Here is a 14,665-nt window from a genome sequence, read left to right as displayed (position 1 = left end):
TAGGAATTAACCGAGAGAAATACACCATATATATATCTCTATATCCATATCTATATATATATAGAGAGAGATAGATATATATTTTTTTTCATATGATGCTTCAGCAACAGTTGGATATGGTCTGATCAATTTCACCAATCATATCTACATGGGAAAGATTTCTACTATGGACACATAATAATATATTGGCCGAACTACAGATTTCAGATTTTTTTTTTAAGAAAGGAATACCTAGTTATGCACATAAATTTCTAGAACTCGTATTGTTATTCTCATAAGGTGGTGTAATTACACAAGGTAGCAGATTACAGATTAACTCAGTGTTATCAGTCCATAGTAACAAATTACAGGTTAACACCATGCTATTAACACCTAGTGAGGTGCTGTTAATACACATAGTTACCAATTACAAATTTCGAGAAGACGAACATATAGTGAGGTAATCAGTTTCAAGTCCACTGATCCTAGGCCTGAGAATGGGCATTACAATTCTCCAACTTGAAAACCATAACACCCAAATCCAAAAAGCCTCAAATCAGTGAATTGGGATTCTTCTGTAATATTACGCCAGGAAAGAAATCGTGACAAAGAGACTTAAATTGGGTCTTTCCTGTATAGCGTACTCAACAAAGATACACCATAATTTCTTAATAGGGAAAAATAAACAGTAGCAGGGAATAAAAAACCCACACTTATATTTCGTGACTGTCGAAATCCCCAAATTGGTTGATTTGGGGTTTCCAAGCAAGCCACATCACAGAACCAAGAAACCCCTTTTTCCTTAACAAGATTCAGGACACAAGATACGAAATTTCCCCCTTTTCTTGACAAACCCTAACACAACTAAAATCAATCTATATCCTGACAAGAAAACTCACAGAATCCCTACCTTTTTCCAGTGGAAATGGGGTTGCCGACGACAGGAGGAGGAAGCTGGCTGACGACTGTAGCTGCACGAAGAGGGTCGCCGACGATGGCAGCAACAGTGAACTTGCCGATGATGATATCTCCGCTGCCAAGCTCGGGTCGAGAGGGGCAGGGAGACAGAGAGAGAGAAAAGAGGAAAGTGGGAGTAAGAGGAAGAGGAAGACAGAGGGTGTGAGGAAAAGGAGGTGTGGGAGGAAGAGACTCGAGGACCCTTTCTTGTAGAAGGGTGCTCGAAAAGGGGGAAACCCTCTTTGGCGGCTGCGCAGTGCTCCCCCCCTCTCATCGGCTTGTGTTAGGGTTCATTCAGAACCCTAACACCCCTCTTATCGGGACAACATAGCCATAGTGTTGCGTGTGTTTTTTATTTTTTATTTTTTTTTATTTTCTGTTCTTTCATTTTAATGCACGGACGAGTGCGAGTTTAGTTTGATCGAACCCGCGACCCGCGACCCATCACAGCGGGTCCAGGTTTTGGGCATATCCGGATCCACCAGAAGATCCTGACCCGTTTTTAAATGTTTAACTTATTAAATATTTAAGTTTTTAGAATGTAACCCTAATAAAATCCAGTGGATCCAGTTACATTATCGTGGTTTCCACGTGACTTATAATGGATCCAAGTAAATTTTTAATTGGTTCCCTACCCTTTTTACCTCTCCGATGTCTGGGATCCAAAAGAAATATTATGGGTCTAACTTCGCATAAGCTACTACGGATCCCATGAAAGTTTTATAGATCCGATATAGAATTTTTTCCTCATGAAAAATCCAGTTTCAACATCGTGGATCAACTCCATTCATCCTGGATCCAATATCCAATATGACCTTGATATGGAGGATCCAATATCAGAGATCCAATCCATTTGCTTAAAATCCCTTATTGGTTATCCAATTAAAATGTTTGAGATCTATTAACTAAGATCCAAATGGAAAAATCGAAGTTCTGAACAGGGTATTAAGGTTCCAACATTGAAGATCCAAATAGAATATCTGTGATCCATTTACGAATAACCAATTAAAACAATAAAATGACCTTGTACCAGCCTAACGACCTAAATTTCGAGTTTATTTATCTCATAAAATTCACGGGTATTACACCAAATGAGATTCGGACTCTCATTTGTGTGAGAATCCGAATCTCATATTTGCCCAACCGAACATGCCCAAAGAATAATCCAATTGATAAATACTTCATAATATGGGCAAGTTATTGACTGGTATAAAAAATATAAACTTTGGAAATGAATCAATCAATCCAAGCCTCTAATCAGCCGTGTTGATAGCTGGGGTGGACTTGGACTTCATCTTTATTTTATTCTTTTCTGCAAATGGTCATGGAAGAATTAGTAAATAGGTGTGAGCCTGAACATATCATGACAAGATGGGTCAGCATGGGTTTGGTTATCTTTTCTCTAGGCTTGCTGGGGTTTATAACTCCTGTCTAAAAACTGACATGACCTGCCATGATGCCCAACCCTTGATTATTCACAATGCATCCTTTTGCAAAAACATAATTGGCTTAATTTGTTGACAACTTTGATTTTGATGTTTAGCTTTTGGTGCATACTTTCTTGGTAATAGGCAGAATATTATAAGTGAGAATGAAAAAGGGAAAAAAGGGAGTGACAATACACAACAACAACAACAACTACACCTTCATCCCAAAACAATTGGGGTCGGCGATATGAACCAAAAAAGAAAACCATTCTAGGTCTTCCACATGAATCCTTCTCCTCCAATCATTTCTATCCAATGCCATGTCCTTTGTGAGGTTCAAAGCATTCATATCCTTTCCTATCATCTCCATCCATGTCTTCCTAGGCCTACCCCGACCTCTTTTAACTAATATATTTTCCCATTTCTCCATCCTTCTAACTGGAGCATCATTAGGCCTTCGCCGAATATGTCCAGTCCACCGTAAACGATTCTCTCTCATCTTATTTTCAATGGGTGCAACGCCTATCTTCTTACGTATCTCCTCGTTCTGAATCTTATCTTTTATTGTATTTCCACACATCCATCTAAGCATACGCATCTCAGCTACACTCATTTTTTGAATATGATGTTTCTTGGCAGCCCAACATTCCGTACCATATAGTAAAGCGGGCCTAATAGTCGTCCTATAAAACTTTTCCTTCAACCGCAATGGCATTTTACGATCGCACAACACTCCAGTTGCACTTTTCCATTTCATCCACCAAACCTTAATCCTATGATTTACATCTCCATCAATTTCTCCATACTTTTGAATGATAAATCCCAAATATTTGAAACAATCATCCACTGATATTTCTTGCTCACCAAGCTTCACTACACTCCCATCACTACTTCGTTGCTTACTAAACCGACATTCCATATATTCTGTCTTACTCTTACTCAACTTAAAACCTCTTGCTTCTAATGTCTGTCTCTATAATTCTAACTTAGCATTAACCCCAACTCTAGACTCATCAATCAAAACATTATCATCAGTAAAAAACATACAGCACAACACATTTTCTTGAATTAATCTCGTAAGCTCATCCATCACTATAGCAAATAGGAAAGGGCTTGAAGCAGATCCTTGATGTAACCCAACCGTTATAGGAAAATTGGTTGTCACCCCTCCATAAGTGCGGACATTGGTTAGTACTCTTTCATACATATCTTTAATTATACTAATGTACTTGAGAGAAACACCTTTCTTCATCATTGTCCACCAGCGAACGTCCCTAGGTACTCTATCGTATGCCTTCTCCAAATCAATAAAAACCATATGCAAATCTTTGTTCCTCTCTCTATTTCTCTCAATAAGTTGTCTAAGAAGATGTATAGCTTCCATAGTTGATCTTCCAGGCATAAAACCAAATTGATTCTCCGATATCATGACAATCTTCCTCAACCTAGACTCAATCACCCTCTCCCAAAGTTTCATAGTATGACTCATGAGTTTTATACCACGATAGTTTGTGCAATCTTGTATATCACCCTTATTCTTATATAGAGGCACCAAAGTACTCTTCCTCCACTCATTAGGCATCTTATTTGTTCGCCAAATATTGTTAAAAAGATTTGTCAACCATTGTAAACCTTTCTCTACCAAGCATTTCCAATCCTCGATAGGTATACCATCTGGGCCAACTGCCCTTCTTGATTTCATTTTCTTTAAAGCCTCTGCAATTTCTTTCTTTTGAATCTTGCGCATGAAGTCACGATTCATCTCATGAAAAGGAATGGAAAACTCTTCAAGATCCTGAGCATGACTTCCATTAAAAAGCTTATCAAAATAATCTTTTCATCTCTCCTTAATGTTCTCATCTTTGACTAAAACCCTTTGCGTTTCATCTTTGATACATTTAACCATACCCAGATCCCTCGATTTCCTATCTCTCATCTTTGCAAGCCTATAAATATCCTTCTCGCCCTTTTTGGTATCCAACTTGTCATAAACCTCCTTATATACATTATCCCTCGCATTTCGAACTACTTTATTAGCTTCCTTCTTTGCTATCATATACTTCTCAAAATTCTCATTATCACGACTCTTACTTAGATTTCTATAACACTCTCTTTTAACCTTAATAGCTAATTTGACATCCCCGTTCCACCATGATGTATCCTTACCTAGCGGTGCACTGCCTTTAGACTCACCCAATTCCTCCTTAGCCACCTTTCTCATGCCACCCGCTATCTTATTCCACATTGATTCTGAATCCTCTTCGAGACACCAATCAACTTCCTTAACTACCCGCTCTTCAAACATTCCTTGTTTAGCTCCTTTCAGTGCCCACCACTTAATTCTAGGATTTATCCTATGTCTATCCCTTTTGCGACATTGTCTAATTTTAAGATCTAAAATTAAGACTCAATGTTGTGTAGGTACTGTTGAGAATAGGTGGTTTTATGTTAAGTTCTCTTATATTAGAGGCTTTCTGAATTTTTGTTCTCATAAGGGCTTATATGTAATTTTTCCTTTTTGCCTCTCTCTATTTAATATAGAGAGAAGCCCTAGCCTAATTAACGAATTGAGTTTTCTGTGCAGCCGTCTCTCTCTCTCTTTCTCTACACAGGTGGCTGCTTCCTCCTTCCACATGGTATCAAAGCTTACGATCCTAGGAGCGTGATCTACACCAGGACCGTGACCCACATCAGGAGCGTGATCTGCTGCAACGATCTCGAACCAGGTGTGGATTTACTTTTTAGATCTGATGACAGATCTGGTCCAGATCTGTTATCAGATCTAATGACCAACTAGGGAGCGATATTCAGGTCTGGCTATCGTGCCCCTGTCGTGATTTGTATTCCTTCGTATGGCTGTTTGTTCTTTAAAGAAATGAACTTCCTGCGTTAGCAGTAGTGATTTACAGCATGCTGTCGTGAATGTCATGGTTGTCACGCTCTCTGTCGTCAGATCTAAGGATGGATCTCCTCCTGTCGTGATTCCCTGGAGCCGTAACCATTTCCTTTGAATATTTTTTTCGTGGGGTTTGCTTTGTCATCTCCTGTCGTGATTCTCTGGAGATTGACATGTTCCTGCTGGTGCGTGCTGTAGCTGTTGGCTGTTCATGCTGTTTGGCTTATGTGTTGTTGCGTTCCAGCATGCTGTTTGGCCTGCTGGTGCGTGCTGTAGCTGTTGGCTGTTCATGCTGTTTGGCTTCTGTTCAGCCGTGAGCTGTTGGCTTCTGTGTTGCTGCGTGATTCTGGAATTTTTTTTGTGTTTGCTGCGTATGATAGAAATATGATTGCTCTAGTTAATTGTCTTCTGAAGACTTATTGGTAGTTATGCTTTATATGTTTGGGGAACAGCAGTTGTCGTGTTCATCTGTGTTGCAACTGAATATTATTGTTGGCCGTGGTGTATTTGGTGCAGCTATCCCTTTGTCGTAACAGTAGCAGGAGTGATTACCTGCTGGTTGTGGACTGTTTTCTTGTTTGGAAACAGCGGGGCTGATTCCTTACAGTGTTGAAAATTCTACTTGGATTCTTGCTGTTCTAGTGAACAGTATGGCTGAAAATTCGAAATGTGATTCTAAAATGGAACAGATTGGGGAGTATAAGTGTAACGCCCCAAAAGTTTGACTCGAGAAAGGAAAAGATTTGAAATCGAAACACCTTTAAGGAAAAATCAGAGTTGCAGCAAGAATTTCAAAAGATATCAAAGGGTTTTAAAAAACACGAGTCAAAGCTTCTGGGTACTTTAGCAAAAAGATTCATCACAAATACAAGTTCACCTTTTTAACCCAAAATAGTGAGCAGAGAATAAAAAGTGCATTTATAACAGACAAAGTTAATTTATACAAGGCAGAGGGTGTCCACCCCCAAAACAAAAAAAGGGTACAAAAACAAAATAGCTAGCGAGTCGACGAGAGAGGCGAAACTTTGACCGCGTAGCTTCTGCACCACCACCAAAGAAGAGCTACCTGTCACCTACACCCATAAAGGAATGGGGTCAGTCCTGAAAACTGGTAGGTGCGTAAAAGGAGTAAAATGAACTAATCTAAAGCATGCTTGAACAGAAGCAAGCAGAAACAAATACAATCTACGCAAGTGAATAGCAAAGCTAACAGGTATGTCATAAACGTAAGCAAACTAGTAATACAGTGATATCAATATAACTGTAAGCAATCATAAACAGGCTTATCATACATACCTTCCAACTATCGTAAGCACAGACAGATAGTGAGGTAAAAGTAACAGTACGAGAACAAATAAATGTGAGCATGCCATAAGTGTGATCTGCTTATTATCTGGACATTGTGGGTACGCACAATGTATAAACGTAGAAACAGTCGAGAACCTTTCAGGGGTCCATTATGCCATATATCTTATTATACCCTGAAGGACTGACTGAGTCCGCTCCTAAGGGGACGACCTGTGGTCGAGAGAGCAAGTCCCCAAAGGCTAGAAGGGGCCCATGGATGCATCCAACTTCTGCAGAAGTGCCGGGCGACTACCACCTCGGATACTTATGGTGACGCCAACTCCCCTACCTTCGATGACTGGGGAAGCCGAGCCTTTGCTCGAAATGGCCATGAATGGCCTGTCCACCGAAGGGTTTGTACCATCCATCCTCTCTCTTGATGAACCAGCCCGAACAAGCACGATGAAGGGTTATTCAACTTCATCACCTTGCTCTATATGCCCTGGTCTATTCGACCCACTCGAGCATCTTGCCTGTGAAGGCGCATGATTATCGCTTAGTGAGATATTCAAAACCGAACATAAGACCCATTCACTCTGCGCTACGCATTATAGCATCGCATGATACTGCTAAGTTTATAGCCATAAGCCGCCAAGAATATACAAAGGGGCTCGAGTACTGACAACAATATCTAAAAGCACCTGCAAGGCAGAACAATAGCAAAATCGAAGTCTATATAACATAGGCAAGAAATGAGTCAGCATAAATAAGCAAAGCAACAAGTAAAATGCACAAATATAATAGCCAAGGCGCATAAAGCGCGGGGCAACAGAAAGTAAAGTACTGCAAAAGTAAACAGGACAAGGATCGCGAAACCGCGTCCTTGAAGTTAAAAAGATGAAAAGGAAAGCCTAGGCACATATAGCGCGGCGGCGGCAAAAAGTACAATACTGAAATGTAAATAGGACAAGGATCGCGAAATCGCGTCCTTGAGTTAAAAAGACAGAAAGGGAAGCCTGGGCACATATAGCGCGACGGCAGCAGAAAATGCTGGAAAATAAACAGGACAAGGATCGCGAAACCGCGTCCTTGAGTTATAAAGACATATATATACGTATATAAGCAGATTCTTTTAAATATCTTCCAATTAGTTTAGTTTAGTTCATTCAAATCCTTTCACGCAACTTTCCCCTACCTTGGGGAGTCGCGGATCACTGCACGCCTGCGGGCGTAAGTTCGAAGGGTCTCGGGCCACGAGACACGCGAGCGCTTCGTCGTGCAACCTGTACACACTAAAGAGGTCAGCAAGCCAGAAGCAAAACAAATCCCAAAAGGGCAAGCGATCAGCAAGGGCTGAGCCCTGCTGACAAACAAAGGAGACGACAGGGGGCCCTGCTCCCTGTCGCCAAACAGAACAATGACAGGGGGTTCCGCCCCCTGCCAGCAAAACAAAGGCAAGGGGCCAGGCCCCTTGCCGCCAAACAGATAACGGTAGGGGGGCCAGGCCCCCTACCGACAATCAGAGGTGACAGGGGGCTCCGCCCCCTGCCAGCAAACACAAAGGCAAGGGGCCAGGCCCCTTGCCGCCAAATAGAAAATGGTAGGGGGGGCCAGGCCCCCTACCTACAACCAGGGGTGACAGGGGGCTCCGCCCCCTGCCAGCAAACACAAAGGCAAGGGGCCAGGCCCCTTGCCGCCAAACAGAGAATGGTAGGGGGGCCAGGCCCCCTACCTACAACCAGGGGTGACAGGGGGCTCCGCCCCCTGCCAGCAAACACAAAGGCAAGGGGCTAGGCCCCTTGCCGCCAAACAGAGAATGGTAGGGGGGCCAGGCCCCCTACCGACAACCGGGAAAAAAAATAGCAGGGGGCCCGACCCCCTACCGATAACCGGAAAAATGGCAGGGGGCCAGGCCCCCTACCAATGCAACAAACAACGGCAGGGGGCCAGCCCCCCTGCCGACAACACGCCGGCAACAGGGGGCTAAACCCCCTGCCGACCAAACAGACCCCAGCAGGGGGGGGGCGAAGCCCCCTGCCAACAACCGGCCGACGATAGGGGCTAAGCCCCCATCCGACAAAACGTCGGTGTTAGGGGGCCAAACCTCCCCCCCTGACACACCGACGATGGCAGGGGGGGAGGACCCCCCCCCCCCCCTGCCGACAAGGAGGCTCGGGCAGGGGGGGCGAAGCTCCCCCTACCGACGAGCGACCGGCGACAGGGGCTAAACCCCCAGCCGACACAAGCACAACAGCAGGGGGGGGGGGGGGGGGGAAGCCCCCATCCTACCGGCGCACTGTCGGCGACAGGGGACCAACCCCCTGTCGGCCGACGAGTCCACAGCCCACGGAAAAAGGAAAAGAAGGGAAAACGCGTACCTCACAACAGTCCGACAGCAAGTCGCCGGAGAAGAGGGAGGAAAACGACGACGAAAGAGCACGAAGGGGGGGGGGGGGAGACACCACCAAAGTGGTGGCCGGAGGGCGATCGGACCTTCGCCGGTCGGTGCGTCGCCGGAAACGAGCCGGGAACGAGAGGGGGGAGAGAGAGAAAGAGAGAGAGTCGAGCGAGGGCAAATGCCCTCGCCCGAGGCACCCTAACCCTTTTAAAAAGGGGGGCGCGCACCGGCTTCTCGAATGTTCGAGAAGCCGGGTCCGGCATAGATCCGGGTTCGGCCCGGATCCGAGATCGCCCACTGACCAGGACACGTGTTCGACTCATTTTTTTTTTTTCCAGGTATTACAATAAGGCTTTTGCCAACCCCTTCTCGTATGGCTCTTCTGTAAGGTTGAATTAAACCAACTATGCTAGGTGGTCCAGAACCTTTATGATGTCGGTATCTGGACATCGTCGAAAACACATTTTGTTGGAAGGCGAACCCACTGAGAAATTAGGAAAATATGTTACTTGGGATGAAAATAATGACATTGTTATGTCATGGATCATGAATAGTGTTGAACCCCATATTGCAGATGGATTGATCTACTATAATACAGCCAAACTGATGTGGGACAATCTTCGTGATACATACTCACAAGAAACGAATGTGAGTCGTATCCTGCAAGTCGAACAGGAAATATATAACTTGCAACAGGGAGATCAGACCTTGGCCCAGTACTATGCCTCTGTCAAAGCTGCGTTTGAAAGACTTAATGCTCACAGGCCTCTTTGTTGCTCGAAGCAAAAGGATCATCAAGAACAAACCATGGTTGCTCGTTTTCTTACAGGTCTTTCTTCAGATTTTTCTGTTGCAAAAGTTCAAATGTTGACTGCATCAGATGTTCCCACTCTTGCTGATGCTTACAATCGTCTGAGTAGACTTGCTATCTCTCTGCCACAATCTCAGCAAATAACTCAGTCATCTGCTCTTGTGGTTCCATCTAGTTATGGGCGTGGAAATATTCAGAATATCAGAGGACGAAGACGTGGACGTGGTATGGGTGGCAGAGGAAAGCTTCAATGTACATACTGTGGAAAATCTGGACATTTAGAAGATCGTTGCTGGGATAAGCATGGTCGGCCAACCTCTTCTTCATCAAAGTCATATACTCCTAAAGCAAATATGACTACTATCGAGGCTACAAATGTACAAAAGAATATCGCTGAAAATGAGAGTAGTATCACCCTTAGTCGTGCGGAATATGATGAGCTGATCGCACTTCGACCTTTGAGTTCCACTCCTCCTGTAGCTGGTGTTGCATATTCAACCGGAAATCATCTTCATCCGACTGATAGTAAGTGGGTTATTGACTCTGGTGCATCCAGACATTTGTGTGGCAATTCTCGTGTTTTTTCAGATCTAAAGGATATTAAGGCTCAAATTGGAGTCTCCTTAGCCGATGGGAGCTCCTCCCCGGTTGTTGGTCACGGAAATATTTCTATATCCTCCTCATTATAGTTGAAAAATGCTCTTCATGCTCCAAATTTTCCTCAAAGTCTACTCTCTGTGAGTTGCCTTATAAAAGAACAAAACTGTAGAGTAATATTTGATCCAATGGGTTGTCATTTTCAGGATTTGCTGACGGGGAAGAAGATTGGTGGAGGCTATGAAGAAAATGGAATTTACTACCTACATCATCCAATGGGTACTGTTCATGCTGCAGTGGAACATTTATTCAATCCTGTTCAGTGGCATCGTCGTCTTGGTCATCCTTCATTGTCAAAGCTTCGGTCGGTCTTTCCTCAGATTCCTTCCACCACATCATTTCAGTGTGAGGCATGTCAGTTGGGCAAGCATCATCGAAGTTCGTTTCCTTCGAGTCAGAGTCAGTCTAGTAATAAAGTTTTTGAACTTCTTCATGCAGATGTATGGGGTCCTAGTAAGATTCCTACTAGGACTCAGTGTCGTTATTATCTTGTTATTGTTGATGATTTCTCTAAGTTGTCATGGGTATTTTTAATAAAAGAACGATCTGAAGTTCCAAGTATTATAAAATCCCTAATTCTTGAAATAAAAACTCAGTTTGAATCTATTGTCAAGATTGTTCGCACTGATAATGCTCTCGAGTTTAAATCAAAAGGTCTGTTACAATTTTACCAAGATCATGGCATCCAACCCCAAACTTCCTGTGCCTATTCATCTCAACAAAATGGGGTGGCTGAGCGAAAACATCGACACCTCCTTGATGTTGCCAGGACCATTATGATTCAATCCAATGTTCCTGCGTCATATTGGGGTGATGTGATTACCACAACTTGCTATCTAATCAACCGCATGCCTTCGTCTTCTGCGGGTGATCAAATTCCATTACATATCCTAAAACCTAATGCTCCCCTTTTCTCTTTATCTCCAAAAATATTTGGATGTGTTTGTTTTGTATACAAACTTGGCCCTGACCGTGATAAATTAGCCGCTCAAGCTACAAAATGCATATTTATCGGTTATCCAAAAAATCAAAAGGGCTATCGATGTTATGATCCTATTTCTCGCCGAGAGTATGCCAGTGCGGATGTATCTTTCCTGGAATCCTCTCCATATTACTCTATTTCCAGTTCCTCGCTGCAGGTTGATCCAGCTGAGTCTTTTCCATTACCTATACCTCCTTTTTCTTTGGAATCTGTGCCCCCATTACCGAACCAAACTTCATCCACGTCCAAATTTAATAATCCTCCATTGGTATATGTGCGTAGAGCTCCACTTCCGCAAGAGCCTTCATCTTCTTCTTCTCCTGAGATAAGTTCTACTGACAATAGTGATCTCCAGGATGATGATAACAGGCCTATTGCTCTACGAAAGGGGACAAGACAATGTACCTTATATCCCATATCTCACTTTGTCTCCCATGCTCGCATTGGACATCAGATGAAGACTTTTATTTCAGCCTTATCTGCTGAAACTATTCCTTTGAACTATCAACAGGCAGAACTTGATACTCGCTGGAAGCTGGCTATGCAAGAAGAAATGATAGCCTTAATATCTCAGCATACCTGGGATCTGGTTGATTCCCCAGCTGATGCTGACATTGTTGGATGTAAATGGGTATATACAATAAAGTATAAATCTGATGGTTCTATTGAAAGGTACAAGGCCAGATTAGTCGCGAAAGGGTATACTCAGACATATAGAATTGACTTCTTTGAAACATTTTCTCCTGTTGCACGGATGGGTACCATTCGTCTTGTTCTCTCAGTAGCTGTTCAACATGGTTGGAGCTTGTGCCAATTAGATGTGAAAAATGCATTTCTATATGGGGATCTATCTGAGACCGTTTACATGCAACAACCTCCAGGGTTCGAGGTTGAGGGGGAGTGTCAGAAGGTGTGTAGATTGAGAAAGGCGATTTATGGTTTGAAACAAAGTCCTCGTGGATGGTTTCAAAAGTTGTTTGAAGTGATGCCAAGCTTTGGCTTTAATAGATCAGCAGCAGATCATACCCTTTTTATAAAGAAAACTAGCTCTGGCATAGTTGTTATGGTAGTATATGTGGATGACATCATTCTTACAGGAGATGATGTGAAAGCTATTGAAGCCACAAAGGCTCATCTTCAAAAACACTTTGTTACAAAAGACCTTGGTTCACTCAGGTATTTTCTGGGTATAGAAGTTGCTAGAGGCCGTGAAGGGATGGTTTTGTCTCAACGGAAGTATGTTCTTGACTTATTAAAGGAAACGGGCATGTTGGGAGCTAAACCAGCTAATATTCCCATGGACCATAAAGTTCAGTTGTTTGAAGAAGGGTCAAAACCAGTTGATAGCAAAAGATGTAACTGTGACCAGGCCGGATATTGCTTTAGCAGTAAGCAAAGTTAGCCAGTTTATGGACAAACCAACTGAGGTACACTGGAATGCAGCCATAATGATTCTCAGATATCTAAAATTCTCTCCTGGAAAGGGGTTATTGTTCAGGAAAGGTGGAACTCTGGAGATAGTAGCCTATTCTGATGTTGACTATGCTGGATCTGTAGTAGATAGAAAGTCTACCACAGGATTCTGTGTGTTTTTGGGAGAACTTGATTTCATGGAGAAGTAAGAAACAAAATGTGGTTTCCAGGTCGAGTGCAGAATCAGAATATCGGGCTATGGCTCAAACAACTGCTGAATTGATATGGGTTCGCACTATTCTTCATGATCTCCAGGTGAAGGTTACCTCTCCAATGGCAATGATGTGCGATAACAAAGCGGCAACATATATAGCAAACAATCCTGTCTTTCATGAGAGAACAAAGCACATTGAGGTTGATTGCCACTATGTAAGGGATATGATTCAAGCTGGTCATATCACAACCAAATACCTAAAGTCGGAAGACCAAGTTGCAGATATGTTTACAAAACCTCTTGCTAGGCCAAACTTCTCAAAATGTTGTGACAAACTGAGCATGATTGATATCTATGCTCCAGCTTGAGGGGGAGTGTTGAGAATAGGTGGTTTTATGTTAAGTTCTCTTATATTAGAGGCTTTCTAAATTTTTGTTCTCATATGGGCTTATATGTAATTTTTCCTTTTTGCCTCTCTCTATTTAATATAGAGAGAAGCCCTAGCCTAATTAACGAATTGAGTTTTCTGTGCAGCCGTCTCTCTCTCTCTCTACACAGGTGGCTGTTTCCTCCTTCCATAGGCACACTTTCTCCCGGTATAACCTTACAATCGATGCAACAACCCCTATCTCTCTTTCTAAGTAGGAAAAAATCTATCTGACTCGTATTAACCCCACTTTTAAATGTTACTAGGTGAGACTCCCTCTTCCTAAACCAAGTGTTTGCTAAAATCATATCATAGGACAAACCAAAATCTAAAATCCTTTCTCCACTTTCGTTTCTTTCTCCTCTACCATAGCCTCCATGGATACTCTCAAATCCATCTCTACTAATGCCTACATGTCCATTAAGGTCACCCCCGATAAAAAGCTTTTCTCCATGAGATATCCCTTGTACTACTCCATCTAAATCTTTCCAAAATTGACGCTTAATGGAATTATCTAAATCTACTTGAGGTGCATAAACACTAATAATATTAATAGTATCCGTACCTAATACTAATTTAATAAGTAAAATCCTATCACCCTTCATACGGACCTCAACTACATTATCTATAAACTCACGACTCATAACAATCCCTACTCCATTCCTATTCCTATTTATTCATGTATACCAAATCTTATATCCCCAAGGTTCTATCACTTTTGCTTTCTCACCTACCCATTTGGTCTCTTGTAGACATAAAATATCAATCTTTCTCCTACACATAACATTTACTAACTCTACCAACTTACCAGTTAAAGACCCTATGTTCCAAGTGGCTAACCATAATTTTATGGTCTTGGACTAACTTCTTTACCCCCACCCGTCCAACAAAGTGAGGGAACCCTTGCCTATTTGACACCACACCCGGGCGCCGGTGTGACGCGTTGCTTCTGGGCGACGACCTAGCAACCCTTGCCCATTTATCACTGCCTCCGGGCCTATAGAGTACAACGCATCGCTCAGTAGGGAACACCCCAACGAAATTCTCATATTGGTTCATATTCATAGGTTATGACTAAGTTTTTATGCTGGCTGTCACTGGCCTACCGCAACCCTCCTCCTTTATCCGGACTTGGGACCGGCAGTGTATAACTAAACAGTTATACACAGGCGGAGTTGGAGTCACAATAGATGGCCAAAATATTGATTCAAGGAGCA

General features: G+C 42.8%; 1 protein-coding gene across 1 annotated transcript in view; it reads left to right on the top strand.

Annotated features, from left to right (window-relative positions):
* LOC149840065 (uncharacterized) overlaps positions 1-14,665 on the top strand; it is a 101,977-nt gene that overhangs the window by 46,572 nt on the left and 40,740 nt on the right. The window lies entirely within an intron of this gene.

The sequence above is a fragment of the Nuphar pumila genome, chromosome 4, assembly GCF_984573655.1.
Source record: "Nuphar pumila chromosome 4, dmNupPumi1.hap1.1, whole genome shotgun sequence".
Taxonomy (NCBI): domain Eukaryota; kingdom Viridiplantae; phylum Streptophyta; class Magnoliopsida; order Nymphaeales; family Nymphaeaceae; genus Nuphar; species Nuphar pumila.
This window is presented reverse-complemented; position numbering and strand designations above follow the sequence as displayed.